Source organism: Talpa occidentalis, unplaced genomic scaffold (genome assembly GCF_014898055.3).
Source record: "Talpa occidentalis isolate TD23 unplaced genomic scaffold, MPIMG_talOcc4v2.1 talOcc4.16, whole genome shotgun sequence".
NCBI lineage: Eukaryota > Metazoa > Chordata > Mammalia > Eulipotyphla > Talpidae > Talpa > Talpa occidentalis.
Window position 1 is genome coordinate 58,828,920 of NW_023601653.1, and position 17,007 is coordinate 58,845,926.

Genomic DNA, 17,007 nt, shown 5'->3' on the forward strand with positions numbered 1-17,007 from the left:
TCACTATGGAAGTTAATTACCGGCACTGTCAAATCAACAATATAAACTTCAAATGTTAGTGAGCAAAGTTCTTGCATTTATATTCAAAGAAAAAAGGCAAGAAATATGTAAAGAATAGAATATCTAAAAAAAATAATGGTACACATGAAGAATATTAGAATATGCTACCCCAACATGCTGCTCTAGTATATTGACTATTTTGTGCTACAGATCCTTAGAAATAGCAAATGCAAGATTGGGATTTCTCTGAACTCCTCTTATCTGCCTCAAGACAGATTCTCCAAAAGGAACTCAATTGTCTTTAATCCCTCCCAGGGAGTCTCATCAATCAGGCAATACTGACTCCAATCACAGCAGAGGAGACTAGAAGTCTGCCCACACCCAGACAAACTATCACAAACCTTTAGCACCTCCCATCTGTTCTTCTAAGGAGCCACTCAGCTTTCCACAATATTGTTCGCTCTCCCTTAGGAGTTCTACATCGCTCCTCCCCTTTCCCTATTGAGCCAGTATTTAGTCCTGCATATTAAGCCACCTGAGGAAGTTACTCACTTTCCCCTGGGTATCGCCCATGCATACTCAAAGCGTACAGTTAAACTTATATTCATCCCTTGTTAACCTGTTTTTTTATTACAAGGTCTCAGCTGAAAACGCAAATATGGAGGGAAAATAATTTTTCTTCCCCTAAATGTAATTCAAAAAAAGGTACTATCAACTATGAAATGTAAATTTCCTATCGTAAATGCTAAAACATGTAGAAATAATCAAAATATTTTCTTAAAAATAACCATCTCGAGGGCCTCCCCTGATGGCGCAGCGGTTGAGCACTGGGCTGCGAGGCTGCACGCAGCCTCTGTGGCGCCAGTTCGTACCCAGGTCGCCGGAGAGGGTCCAACAAAAAAAAAAAAAAAAAAAAAAGGCTAGGCTTCATCTTGAAGCCTAGAAAAGTCAGGTAAACGTGAATCTTGCATTTATTTGAACTTAAAAACAAGGTTTACCAATTTGTTGTGTCTGACCTGTGAAGTCCACACTTTTAGGTTACAAAATCATAAATCTGTATACCCGAAACTAAAAGTTAGTAGCTAGGATAAGTGACCCCCAAAGTAATAAGAATATTGTAGCCTAGGGACCCTTAGTGTCTTTGGGGGGCACTAATATTTCTTTTGATAGAACTAGCAGCTCCTCTTTCTTGCAACACCATTCCTAAGCCAAACAGCATGTTCTTTCTGATTTTATTTTATTTGGGTAAGAAAGGCATTAACACCTCATAGTTTCCAGAGTTGGAAGTCTAGGTAGGGGGAAGAAATTTTACAGCAAAACATACAACACATAATAATAAATATAACATTTGGATCACATTTTGCCACTTAAAAAGTTTACACCATTCCTTTTAAATGAAGATATTTAAATGTTAAATTGCATACTGCAGACTTTACTGAGGTAGAAATTTGGAGAAGAAAAACAGTGTGAGTACTTGTAGTTTAGAAAGCTTTCATTCACGGTAGATTTTTAAATGAACCTTGAAAAATGACAAAAGGATTGCCCTGGCCTAGAACGTTTGCAGTCTCTGAAAGGCATTAACACTGGCAAAGACATCTTTTAAAACATTTAGCAAAGCCGCAAAGATCTAATGTCTACAACTGAAAGGACTTTTGTTTCCTCCAACCTTATGGTGCATTTGTTGTGCAAAACATCTGCTATGAGAGGCGAGACACACACACACAACCTGGAGTATTAAAGCTTGAATCTGGAGAGATTTTGGAACTTGAAAAAAAAAAAAAAAAACACAGGCAACTCCTTAGATCTACTGAAACAAATCTCTGCAGGGGTGAAGAATCTTTTTCACAGTCCCCTGCTAATTACAGTAGTTAGGCAGGCAGACTTGGAAGTTACTGGATTTTAGGTTAAACTATATTTGCTAAGGTTTTCTTAAAAGTGACAACAAATAATGAAATTTGGACAAGTTAACAGGACCATTGTCAGGAACCTCACAGTTAAACTCACCCTGTCCGCACTCAGCAGCCTTGGACTTCCGGCCTCCTCAATGTCTTCAGGGGTGTCCCAGGTGAAGGCAAACAGCAGAACTTACCTTACATGGAAGCTGAAGTTTAAACATCTGCAGCTGTGTGAGTGAGGGCCCCAGGGAAAGCAAGGCTTGGTTCTGGGAGGGAGCAAATACATGATAAATAGAGGAATAAAAAAGAACTGACTCCCCTCAATATAATTCCCTTACTTTAAAAAACGTTACTTCAGCAAAAATAAATACAATTTAATTTTATTAACAAAAGAATGACAATATGTGACAGTTCTAAAGGAATAAACCAAAAACACTTAAGTACTTTGGCTCAAAACCACATACTACCAACAACTAAGTTGAACTTATAACTAGCAACATGGATGGAGCTGGAAGGGATCATGCTCAGTGAAATAAGCCAGAAAGAAAAAGAAAAATACCGGATGGTCTCACTCATAGCAGGAATTTAGAAAACCTCAATAAGGTGATGGAGGACAAGAATAGAAAGTCTGGAAAGGAGGTGCTCCAAGACCAGAACCTGACTCACAAGGAGGTGGGGGTCGAGGGGAATAACAGGATCATTAACCCAGCTGTAGAGTTCGTGACCCTCAGGCACCAGTGCCTTATCACAGGGCATGAGACCCAAGCATGATCAGATGCCATAGGAAGTGGAGCACAGACCTGAGTAAAGATATGGAGATTGGGCCCACCCTGGAATCTCTGTTCCTTCCTGGTTTTGCCTAGTTATCCCAAATCAGCAACAAATGGGTCACTCCACGGATGAGTGACCCCTCACAACGAGAAAAGGACGGTCTCAGTGCTGTCTGAGCACAGGCTGGGGGCAGCACTCCCGCTGCCCACCTGTGACGACGCAGGTGCTGTCTTTTCACCAACTCTCTCCCTCTGCAGGGCAGCAGCTTCCTGTCTGCCGGTGACCTGTCAAGGCCCCCGCCTGCAACCACACAGGCCTCTCCTAACAAAACCTGTCCCTTTCCCTTATAAACCTGTTCTTTAAATATGACTACTGTCTCTGTCTCGTGGAGAAACGCGCCTGAAGAACTCACCGGGAGCTCTGGTGACACCTTTCCCAGAGTGAACCCAAGGACCCCGCACTCTACAAAACCCCATCAAAGGCACCAGGAACAAGACTAATTAAAATAACGTAAAAATCAAAATCAACAAGCAACTATAAACCAGAGACACACTAAGGGGGGTGGGAAGGGGAGGAGAGAGTAGGGTCAAAATAAGGGGGGTGGGAACTGCATGGGGAATATAACCAAGATGAAAGTGTATACACTGTGCAAAAATGAAAAATGATGTAAAAAATAAAACAAAGGACACACAGAATCTAAAACCACACCCGCGAGTAGCAACAGCAAGAAGGGTTGGATACCACACACCCGGAGGAAGGAGGTGGGGCGGCGCGGGCTAGACGCTCCTGCTCCAGCCGCCCCGCGGCCTTTAAAGCTGCTGCCGCAAAACCCGCGCGTGCAGCGGCGCTTTCCGGCTGCCGTAAAAGCGGAAGTTTCTCTGGATTTCTTGTCCATTAGTGCAAACAGGTGAAGTCCCTCTTTCATAAAGGGCTGAGCGACTTAACTTTGGAAAAGGGAGGGATTTCAAATGTGGGTAGAGTAGAATGCCAGGCTTTTTTTTTTTTAAAGATTTATTTATTTATACAAGCACTGGGTACAGTCAGAAGCGCGGGAGGGTGAGAGAATTCACCAGAGCCAGAGTGGGGAGCAGAGCAGGCAGAAGGACCGAAGTACACTGCTGAGGGGAGCAGCGGGCGGCAGGAGAGGTCTGCGCGCCATGTGGGACCCTCCTTTGGTGGCCGGGGAGCAGCCGGGGAAGGAACCGGCACCGCAGAGGCCGCGGGCTGCTTCCCAACCCAGCGCTCAACCGCTGTGCCACCGGGGAGGCCCGAAACACCTTATATTTTTTACATAAGACAACAGGGCCACAGCTTGTACTAGGTAAGCATCATAAAACTTTGCTATCATGCACACACTTTTCAGAGAACTTAAATTCATTCTGATTTAAAAAAAAAAAATGCTGCAGAAAGTAAACCTTAATGTTATGTCTACCAGACGGGGATAACCTTACATTCATTCATTCATTTGGCAATTGCTAAATGTCTTCTATGTACAAGGAATTACATGCTGGGGATGCCAAGATTAAAGACGCTATTGATTGCATAGTCTAGAAATGGAAATAAAATGTAAACAAATATTGGCGACATTCTATAGTGTCCTAGAATGACAAACTATAGTGGTTGATCCAAAAAGGAGGAGGCAATCCATACTTCCTTGGGAATGTATGGAAAGAATTAGAAGTAGGTGAGCCATTTGAGATGTACTGTAAGGATAAGTAGAATTTGCTTTCATATCCTGGGGAAGGGGTAAAAAAGGATTGTAATGCCATGGGTACTTAATACCAGTCTTTCTCGATCAGATACCAATGCTGGAATAGTTCTCTCATCAAACTATACAGCCATTTGTTGTTCCTGGAGTCATAAATACCTGACCCATTAAAAAGTGGGCGATTTGTTCATGATGGAATTGTTATGGATAAACCAGTAAAATTCTTGAGCACTGGATAGATGTCTTTTCTGGTGAAGCATTCATAGCATGCAGATAGCTGTGAATGCAAACCTTTCCTTTCACAGGTACACAAGCAACAGCTAACAAAGTTCCTGACTAATTAAACCAATAAAGTGACATGGTGGTCACCAAAACAGCAAAGGAGCATCATTAGGCATCAGCTTAATATCTTCACAAACCAGGCTTGAAAAACACCAGTGATAATGGTTGTCTTGATGGTAATTCTCTGACCTCATCCACTCTTCTCCCTCCTTTCCTTTTAAATGACACTCATTGATTAGCCACACTACTCATGCCCAAATTAAGGACCTCTACCACCAACACAAACATTAAGGGTAGAAGGCTGAGGAGCCCCCTACTCTATTTCCAGTTTTTTAGCATGGCATATACTCTAGGTTCTGGTTCCTTCAGAGTCCTTTTTTCTTAAATCTCAAGAGCCCTTTCTTCTCTCCATAAAAATTGAATCTTCCAAATAAGAAATACTATTTTCAAAATTACCACTTTTGATGAAAGTTACAAAATTCTATTCTGGAAGTCAAAAAGGAAATGTTGGTAGGTTCTTTCTCTAAATTCTCTAAATGCTTGTTATCTACAATTCTAACTCTCTTCAAAGCAATGAATGCCCCTGACCAATTCCAACCAAGCAGAGATAAGGACAAAATGCATTTTTCTAAATAATATCTCACTATATTTGTCAACATACAAAATGGTAAAAAGGAAGCGTAGGCGATCGGAGTGGACCACTTATATTATCTAGTATATTTGATAAGCTTAAAACAACTTTCTCAGGTAGATTTTATCATGTCCCACATTGTAAATGTATTTGTTAAGATTTAGTTGGGCCCATGCTCACAGTTACTGGGTTGGACTCATGCCAGATGTTCTGACTTCAAGTCTAGTGTGCTTTAAGCACAGGACATGTGAATCTGGATATTCACAGCTGTGTGATTTATAATAGCAAAAACTGGAAGCAATCTAAAGCTTTATAAACTGGATAACTAATAGAGACATATTAATGTAGTAGATTACTATGGAAAACTAATAAAAGAACTATACCATTAGGTTCTGACTGGGTTTGAGTTGACAGTTAACCAATACAGTATCAAGAAGTATAAACACACTATTAATGTTTAAGAATAACAACTATTTTTTTGGGCTAATGACATAGGAAGGAAAACATGAGGGTGTAGGTAACATAGTAAGTACAACATTCCTATCCCACACTGAAAAGGTGGGCTAGTTCTAAATTTGGTCAACTATGCAAATCAGGGTTAGAAATCCATCGAATTATGTTTGGTGGCCTATTACTTTAAGTAACCTAGAAGTCAGTTGAGTTCCAATTGCTCCAATAACAAGCAAATCAGGTAGAACAGTGACTGGCTGCTTTCGATCCTGGGTGGCCTATGGCTGGGGGCTTTGTTTCACCTCCTTCCTACATAGGAATGTGTCTGAGCCTGCCTGGACATGCCTGGGGCCTGACAGTGGTTTCCCATCAGTTTTAGTTATCCAGAATTAATTGCATATTTCTTGTCAAGTTTCATCAAATTTAAGACCTGTATAAACAGGAAGGTTTATTCCTGATTGAATGGTTTCAATCAGGAAGTTTGTAAACTATTGACATCCACTTGGATTTGAGGGTCATGGGGCTGAGAAAAGAAAGGAGACTAAGATTCCAGACATTAAAACCCTCTTTCATGTCCTCCTTTGTATGAAATGCTGCCTCTCTGCTGATGATTGCTATACTCGAGTCATACTGCTCTCCATACCAGAGCAAGGGGAAACATGTTCTACCAGTTTGGAGCAGCTTGACTTGACCTGACCCATGGAACCATAAACAATAGACAAATCCACTTAATTATTTCAATTCAGTAACTTCATGGTGTATATGATTTTCTGTGAGTAAACAGGAAACTTAACCACCACTTTCAACATTGTTTTTAAGGCAAGTTGTGCTCTTGCATTACAAATAACTGACTTAATAAATGATTGTTGGGATGAACTGTTGGTGCATTGAGTAAACAGACTATTTGTTTTCATGTTGAAGCTAAAACTCCTTTGGACTCTTTCTGTAATTGGAGCCAGCTGCTGGGTAAGCCATCACACTATCACTTAGGTGTCACTGTGGCTAATTATGAAAATGAATCCAAGTCTGTGGTATTTACAATTCCTATGAGGTCTCCATTTCTCTTCTAAAGTACACATGGCCCTTTACTGGACTCACTCAATTTATGCAAGAAGGTTCAGAGACTGTACCAATTCTCATTCCCTCCCTACTGCTGTTGTGTCCAGGGTTCACCCATGTTTTCTGTTTAAAGTGACTGCATTCTGAGATACAGTAGCTCAGTGGATGGCCAGGCCTTCTGTTCATTTCAGGAGTCTCCATCCAAGTCTTCTAAGGTTGCCCTCAGCCATGACGTTTCCTCACGGCACATGCATTCTGAGTCAAGGATGTAGAACTAAGCGTTATGATGATGCTTGGCCCGTGCCAGTGCCATTCAAAGTGTTATCTTCAGACCAGTGCAGATCTATTAGCTGTTGACAGTCAATGACAAAGTATATACTGAAATTGAGAATACATATTAAAAACTTTTCTAGTCCTCTCCGACCTTGCCCCATAATGTCATGTCCAAGAACATAATTGGTGAACGGGTTTCAATAAACGGAATGCCCAGTTTTGGTGTTCTCAAACTCACGAAATGAGTTTTATGTTGTATAAACTGCAGATTGGTTATACACAATAAGGCCATATATTGATCTGCAAGAGATCAGAAATGCAAAAAATATTTTTTAAAGCTAGTTTTTTTGGATTGTTTTTGAGCTTCTGTCTAGGCTGCTAAGAATGGAGGCAGGGAAAGTCTAGGACCACTACAGAAGTCGTGATTCTGCAGTCTCAGAGTAATTTTCAACTTTGCCAGGCGCTTGTGTTTCAAATCAGAGCACTAGGGCGGAGGTGTGTGGGATCCTGCGTGGATGACATTCCATTGCAAACTGCCTCTTCAGAGGCTGCAGAGTGCTTTCCTTCTCTCCAGCAGAGCAGAAATAACTTGTGTGCACAGCTCTGCTGTCCAAAAGAAAAGCCACACAGGGACATCTAGTGGCAATGGGAAATCACCAAACTGCGCCAAAGGAGTCCAAACCAGGAGCTGTTTGGAGACTTTCGATTCATTTGTTGAACTTTACCTCACACCCTAGTAATCAATCACTGCATTTGTAGGCATGCAGAAGTTGAGGGGAACTGCAGCACCTGAAATAAAGCTGGGCATGCTGGCCTCTACCCCACCCTAGTGGCTGCGCAGCCAAATGAAGCAGAGTGACAGCAACAGGCAGCTTCTTCAGGTCAGTGTGCTGAAAGAAGACAGAGAAGAGACCTCATTTTATGGGCAATTGCTTCAATACTCTCTTTCTAGTTGGCTGTAAAACAGACCGTCCCCCTGAGAGATAGAAGAGAAACAAAGCTCCAAAGTAAACAGAATACATTAAACACAGTCCTCAAACTTGCTGCTCTATTAGCATCAGCATAACTCTTGATGAGAGTCACTTGTGAGTTACAGCAAGATGACAAAGCCAAGCCAAGGCTAGCCGCTCAGATTACTAACACAAGGCCCTTCTCCCCGCCTTTCATGGTAGGGCTGAAGCTAAAGTAGACACAGTTGCAGCTGATTTTCATGTCTAATGCTAATTCTTTCACAGGCAGACAAATGTACATACTGAGGTCTAAGTTAGGTGGTAAAAATCATAGTGGATTTTATGATGAGAAAAATATTGAAAGTCTATAACCACTGATTTTTGCCATTTCTAGGTATAGCAAGGTCAAATTTTATATACTGTTTATGCACCCTAAAGTAGCTTTAAAATGTTATCTAACTGATATAACCTCAAAGTTTTGCCTTAAACTCTCCTACCCCCATCTAAGGACAACAAAACTCTTGTACTTGCTCATTCATAATCAGCAAAACCCTTCTTGATTAAGTGATTTCATACCTCCATCTCCTTTCTACCAGGACTCAAATCATTCTTTTCCATGATGCCAATATAATTGCTCATTTGTTTTATCCCACATTACGTAGGTAATGGTTTCAGAATAATATTGACAACACTACCAACTATCTGTTTTAAGTTCTTTTGCTCCAGTAGGGATGCATAATCAGACTATTACCTTTTAAAGTCACTTCAGATAGTTCCTCGGTGGGAGGTTATGCCATCAACAGAACACATTTTGAGATTTCTTTTCCTTTTTATTTTAATGTATAAAAATTTCTCTTTGCATCATATTGCATTTTATTATACAAAATACTTAGGATTTCCAAAGTCCTATCTTCAAAAAAAGGACAGAAAAAAAGGTATTTAAAGAAGAAAAAAGAGAATACTTTTCTCCCTCTCCCTTTCATTCTACTATGGTTTGGTTTGTCTTTTCACTGATTTTTAAAACATAAGTATAAGCACACCACACAGGTACACAAACACAAACACACACACATATTCTTATATTTTAGAGATTATATTGTACTGCGGTAACATGGGTTTTTCTCACTCTTTTTCATAGCTGCATAATAGTCCACAGTGTGAATATATCATAGTTTATTCAGCCATTTTCTCTTGGTGAACATTATTTTTCTAATTCATATTTTCAAATATATTTAAAAATTCTAATTCCAGATTTTAAAGATAATGGTTATTATTTTTGTTTTTGGTAAAAGGATTTAGGGTGATTTTTGAATTAGTGGATTTAAAATATGTTTGTGTGGTAGAGCAATGAGAAATTGTGATTTTCCTAGTGGAACAATATATTCTTTCTCCATAAAACAGTAATAAATTTAAAACCATCAAAGAAAGTAGGAGCAGTTTTAAAAGCAATAACTATGACTATATTATATATGTATGTGATATAAAATCACCACCATGAACATAAATGTCCCAGGAAAAAATAAAGATGTTAAATTAGACATCATCAGTTGTTTCTCGGTTTTCCATTCAGCTTCATTTGGTCAGAGTTCATTCTGCTTTCTGTGTAAACTATTTGGCACTGGGTATAAAGCAATGAAACATTAATGGTTTTAACTACTATTTCTGAGAAGTGAGTGATTGAAGTGTTACACTGGAAGGAATCATGATATATATATATATATATATATATCAATGAATATATATTCATACATATATGAATATATATATATATATTCCAAGCAAAAAGAGACTTTTCTAGCTAACGACTTTTAAACTTCAATATCCATCATAGTAACATCCAGAGTACTCAACCCGGAGAGAAAATTCAGCTACCAGAGTAGCACATACAGACTCAATACAGACTCAAAACATGCGGATCAGAAGCTGTGTTTTCACGGAAGTTGATTATCAATATCTCAATCCTTTAAAAATTAAATAAATGCTTAAAAAATGATGAAATACTCAAGCACATACCATATATAAGACATAAAAATTAGAATGAAAATACACAAATTAAGTAAAAATAATAAGAGAATCAATGTTAAAAAATGTTATTTTCTTAGTAATTTTTATGAGATTCTGGCAAGGTATTTAGTGAAAAACAACTAGAGAAATTTCTGTATTAATTTATATCCCTTCGTATCCAATTGTATAAATCAGGAATTGACTTTTTTTTTTTTTTTCTATAAAAGTCCAGAAAGGGCCTCCTTGGTGGTGCAAGTGAGTTCCATCCCTGGCCAGGGGGATAATTCACATGGCGCAGCAACATTCCTCTCCTGTCTCACCTGCTTCTCCCCTCAGCAGTGTGTTTCAGTCAATCCGCCTGTTCTGATCCCCATTTTGTCTCTGGTGAATCCTCTCACCCCCTGCACCTCTGGCCTATACGCCAGTTCTTGTCTGCATACATAAATAAATCTTTAAAAAAAAAAAAAGTCCAGAAAGTAAATATTGAGACTGTGAGTTAAGAGGCAAAGTCAACCGTGTTATATAGGTGCTTACATAACAAGAGAGAAAACGAATTTCCACATTATTGATGAAATTCAAAGGATAACAATAATAATGGAGCACAATATTGTTTTTGTAATTTAGATCTACTAATGAGAAGAATGAAAATTTTATTCAAAGGATAACATTTTGCTTACTTGGAGTTCAAGATTAGTATACCCAATGTATTGCACATGTTCGTTAGTAGAAACCATTTTTAGTTTGTGGACCAGAAAAAGTAGGTAACAGGTCAGATTTGGCCCATTGATCGTAGTGGACTGTCCTCTGGATAGGTAATTCCCATTATAGTATAAGTTCAGTTCATTTAACAAATCTTTTTACAAGCTCCAAGTTAATGAATTCCCAGTAGAGTGGAAACTATACAAGTCAGGGCTTTGTAGGACTATTCATTGAAGCATACCAAGTACATAGGATACTACCTGGCATAGAGGAGGTCCCCAGTAAATATTTCTTTCATGAAAAAATGAACACAACATTTCCTGCTATTTTATATACAGATATTTGGAGTTAGGTAGAACATAACTAGTTCTCAAAGTCTAGATCTAGGAACCCAAACTTAAAAATACCATGGAACCCTATATCACTTACTTTGGGCATTTGTCCCACAACCAACCAACCAACCAACCAACCAACCAACCACTGTTACTAGTGATTGGTCTACCCAAGTGATAGCATGTTCAATATTTCAAGAAAATTTAACAGGAGATCTTAAAATAAGGGTGAGCAAATGCGCTTATTTATTTATTTTTCAGAAAACTTGCAAACTATTACTTGATTTTGGTGCCATCACATTAGTGATTTAAAGAATATTAACTTAAAGATTAACATTCTAAGACATTAGGCCACAAAATGCTACTTAACATACACATTTAGCTTTGGCCTCATTAATAGAGGTTATAAGTTTTTCTACTCTAATTATTCCCACATCTTGCTCTTCATACTTTATCAGTGGAGAAAGAGGATACATACCAACACCTGCCTCTGGAACAAACAGAAATTTTAGACTCAGAGGCTATTTCAAATACATTTTTTTAAAGATTTATTTATTTATTTATACAAGAACCAGGGTACAAGCCAGATTCGCAGGAGGGTGAGAGGATTCACCAGAGACAGAGCAGGGAACAGAACAGGCAGACAAATGAAATACACTGCTGAGGGAAGCAGTGGGCCAACAGGAGAGGTCTGCTCTGCCATATGGGACCCTCACCAGCCAGCTGGGAATGAAACAGCACTGCAGAGGCTGTAGACAGCTTCACAGCGCTGTGCTCAACCGCCTGCGCCACCAGGGGAGGCCCTATTTCAAATATTTTTTTTAATTCAATCTTTATTTTAAATAGGTAGAAATGAAGAGAGCAAGAGTCTATGATTTGCCTTTGTGTTTAATGCAAGTTTCTGGCAAAGCTATTGTTAGAACAATTACAAAAGTAAGTTACATTCCATTAGTTTTCAGGTTTATAGATTTAGTAGTTCAGACAAAGATTTAGTACACCCCTTATTTTCACGATTAATATACTCCACAGAAAGAATATATATATATATATAATTATTTAAGCAAATACTAACACAAAAATTTTACAGATGAGCCAGAAATATCGTCTGTTCTACATTCAATGCGCCAATAGTCAGAAATTGATTAATTTTGATGAACCACTTGTTTGGGAGCAGGGTACAGATGATAATTTCAAGAGAACAGACTGGGCACAGTTTGGGAACCAACTTGATTATAGAGGCGATAAGGCTATCCAAATATTTGTTCCTTGTCCCATCTGTCTCCCTAAGGCAACACATTGCAAATAAGAGGGAGAAGGCCAAGTTCACAACCCAGTATCACATTTTTTATTTAGTTATAACCATTGCTATCATACTAAGCATATAACAGATTACCACCAATATGACACATTAAAATAAATGCTTTTTTAATCACATAATGATATAGAGTTTATAAAGATGCTTTGCATGTGCCTGAATTGAAGCTCATCACAACATCATAAAGTGGGCAGGTGTGATAGATTAATTGCACAAATAGCCTAAATTTTTCATCTCTCCTGCGTCCATGCAACTGTACCACAAGACTTTGCAGTTCCTCTCACTGATAAGTTTGCGTCAGTTTCCCAGCATTTAATTATGGAGTCAGTCACGTTGACCTTCTTTGGCCAATGGCATGTTAGTGGATGTGACATGCAGAATCTTCAAAAGGCGCTTACATGTTTTCATTTCCTCTCTTGCTTGCTTATTGTCATATCATAACACACCCTGGCTAGTCTACTGAAGCAAGAGTCAGCAAATTTTTCTGCAAAAGACCAGATAGTAAATCTTTGGGGTTTTTAGGCCACATGGTCTCAATTGTAACTACTCAACTATTCAACTCTGCCATTGTGGCCTGAAAGCACTCAAAGAAAATCTGAAAATGAGTACACACAGCTGTGTTCCATAAAACAATATTGATATATTAAAAAAAAAAGACAAAGGCAACCTAGGAGTTGGATTTGGCCAGTGAGGCAGAATTTGCTGACCCAATACTAAAAGATGAGACACATGGAATAGAGTTGAGTTACCCTGTTCATTTTAGTTGAGATCATTGCAAATCAGTCAAGTGCTGATTCATTCCCAGGTACAGCAACAACCTGGACACAAATCCAGGTTTACAACAGACACAGGATCAAAATCAGCCAACCGCAACTCAACTCTGCAGAATCATTTGCGAAGTCATTAGGTGATTTGTTTACAATTAGTGATGCGACAAAGGGTTAAATACCTTGGTCATTATATCTTGGGTGGCCAGGAAGTGTCAGAGCTCAAGATACAGATGATACAAATCTAGTACTCTATTCACTATAAAACACTGCTTCAATCTTTTACTTTTCTCTTTATTTTGGGTAGTTTTCTTTATATAGAGACATAGAAATGTATAATTTAAGCTAAAAGATCAAGAATTTCAGTTAGCTTCTAACTCTCTACTAAATCTCCTCTTAGCCGTTAGCTATTAAACATTATGTCACCCAGGCTTAGAGTTTGAATTATTTTCCTAAAATTGCTAACACAGACCTCTTCATGGTGTCTCATAGTCTATATTGCCCTGGTTCATATTTTTCAAAACTCCGGTAAAAAGGAAACAACTTAAATGGCCTACTCTTGCACACAACCTCTCTCTCTCCATTTTACAGCTCCCATTTTATGCAGGGTTGTCGGCGCTTTCTGAATGAAATGTGACTTAGGGCCTGCGCTTTCTGACTGAGGAGGCTCATAGGTCCTATAGCTCATCGACAATCTTGTACTTGAGCTGCCAAGTATGAGCGATGGGCACCAAATTCAAGCCAACATAGCCCTTCCCAGAAGTCTGCCTTTGACAACTCCTCCTTGTCAAATCCAACAGTTTACATAGGATATATAGTGAATAAAGGGCTCTGAAAGATGAGAATGTAGAGGTGCTGTTTCCGCTGATAGCAGGAACACCTATCAACTTCCCACAGGGCTGACATTTCAGGCTGGCAGGGGGGAGATGATCACAGAGTTTGGGCGCTGCTGTTTCTGAATGGATGGCAGAGACTCTCAAGGCAAATCGCCTCACTTCTCACCACCTGCCTCCAAGAAGAGTAAGCGCTATGCAATGATACAACTCAAAAAAAAAAAAAAAAAAAAAAAAACCTTTAAACTTTTTTTTTTTGAGGATGTGGGGTTATTTGCAAAACAGGATCAGGGCCCTCAGGTGAATGGTTTATGGAACTCATGCAGGATTCTCCAGGCTTGAGCTTCTAGGCATTCAAATTTAATGCTTTAGGCACCAGAAACTCCATGATTTTTTTCCCCACTTCTGGAGAAACAGTTGGCTTTAGAATCACCGAATGCAGAAAGGAAAGGTAGTTGCAAGCAGCACATAGGTGCGCCCCCCCCCCCCCCGAAGCAGAGGCAGTACAGTTACCCTTTGATAGGAACATCCTCATTGAACATGCATAGGTAGGCCAAGGTACTAGCTTCCAGGCAAATAAAAGCCAAGACAAAGCCTCTTTTTGTGTTACTATGATGGAAAGAAGAATGCTTTGGTCAGAAAAGAGATTAGATAGTTAAGGAAACAGAAAAAAAGGACACAGAGATAAGCATTGACTGTACTTGTCTAAGTACCCCAAAGGTGAGTGGTTTGCGTCATTATTCTTGGTCTTGCCAGTCCTACTTGCAAAACTCCTCCATGAATGGACATGAAGGCAAGATGCTGTCATCCCGTTTTTAGTACCATTCATGATATCATCTCTATCTTAAATTCAATTATCAGATTATCTTAAGTCGTATATCATTTACATTTCACTAGTCTTTCTCTGGTCTAAATCCATGCGTACCAAACATGCTTTTGTTGCCACAAAGATTACTATCATGTGCAGAGCAATGGGTCTGGCATAACTTTGGTGATTTTCAGAGAAAATCAACAGAAGCTTCCTGATTATGAGTCAGTTTCCACTGGTAGTTTGCCCACCAGGGCAGAATGGCCTGAACCTGGGATTCAGTCACCTGATAACAAGAAAGTTAACACAACAGAGTTTCAATGAATTCCCTGCCATTCTGGTTTATACCTCTGTCTCATCTATAGTTGGTTTATTGTAAGTTTATCTCTCACAGACTACCACACCTATACCCTGAAAGAGTAAGTCTCTGAACCTTCAAAGCAGAGGGGTTCATCCCTGTGGCATTAATTAGACAAGATTCTCCTCAACCTTATTTTAAGCACAGAGCCTTTGAATAATATATGAAATTCTGAGGTTTCACTGTCATCCTTCAACAGGCCCAAGTCAAACAAAGGTATCTTATAGATGTCACTCACTACCTGCTAAGAAAACTCTATTTTGCATGGTACTATATAAAAAAATTGTTTTAAATTATATAGATCTGATACACACACACACACACACATGCAGAAATACACACACGCCTGTGTATACCCCTCAGTTTCAGAGATTTTGATAAAACATGCTCCACCTGGTGATGGTGATGGAGCTGACCATATGTGGTTGTGGGTGCATGCACACACAAACATGATTTCTATGCCCCTGAATGAGAGTGCATGTGCAAAAATAAATAAAACACAGGGAGAGAAGAACACAAGGGACTATGGTGATGGTGCACAGGTAAATCGGTGGTGGGAATTTTATGGGGGCAACACCTGAGAGGAGAAAGCAAACATTGTACAAAAGAGAACAAGGATGTAAAATATATATAAATAAATAAATTTAAATAAAAATAAATGAAACAAAATCTTTGCTTTCAAAGAGTTCTAATGAAGTGTAGATACATGCATTTATCCATGATACCACTCCCCTGCTCTGCCCCACATAGGCATCAGGGCAAACCGTGCAAAATCTTTCCACATCTTCCCATCACAGGTCAGATGCACTTACCATACAGCTGTCACTCTAGAGCCCAGGGTATCATGTGGGCAGGTCCCTTGGTGCAGGAGACTACAGACCAGTAAATGTTCTTCCCCTTCATCTGCTTTTTCCCCCTAAAACAGCTCCATAAGGACTCCAACCATCTATCTTGTCTTGTCTTGAGAGTGAAAATATAGTTAGAAACCATTTAAAATTTTCTTTATAACTATTACTCAAACTTAGAAATTGAAGCAGGAAATCTCTAGACACTTTCAATGTTTTCTTAAGCATTTTCTGCATAGTTCTTACCTCTGATAACACAAAAGTTAAGTTTCCCTCTCCCCCTCACCATAACTGTATTAGTAGGTAAATGGATAATCACTACCATAACCATAATCTATTCCAAAACTGTTGTGAAAAGCATTACCAGGGAAGTAGAAATTTAAAAAAAAAATGAGAGAAGTAATGATGGTTAAACAAATATCTCTTACAAAACTAGCATAAACTCAGTTAATCAAATCTTTATGACTACTTATTCAAACAACTTGTTCACGGAGAACATTTCATTGTTTAGAACACTTTTTTTAAAAAAAAAAGATTTATTTATTTATACAAGAACAAGGGTACAGATGTATGGGAGGGTGAGAGGATTCACCAGAAACAGAGCCGGGAACAGAACAGGCAGACTGACGAAATACACTGCTGAGGGGAGCAGCGGGCGAGACAGGAGAGGTCTGCCACTCCTTGGCCGGCTGGGATTGAACCCATACTGCAGAGGCTGTGGACAGCTTCACAGCACTGCGCTCAACCACCTGAGCCACCATGGGAGGCCCTAGAACACCTTTTTAATATGCTTCACATACGTAGTAGATCATTTAGCCTTCAAATAATGTTACAGTTCAGACAGGCTGAATAGGTTGTCCCAATTGAGAGCAGGGAGGAAGCATGTGTATGTTGTTGGGGACGGGGGTTATGTGTGTGTTTACAGAGACAAATCTAACCTTTGAATTTTGAACTTTCACTTCTGACCTTATGGTCTTTTCCATTTATCACACCACACAGCTTTCCGGAAGCCAGACCCATGATCTGC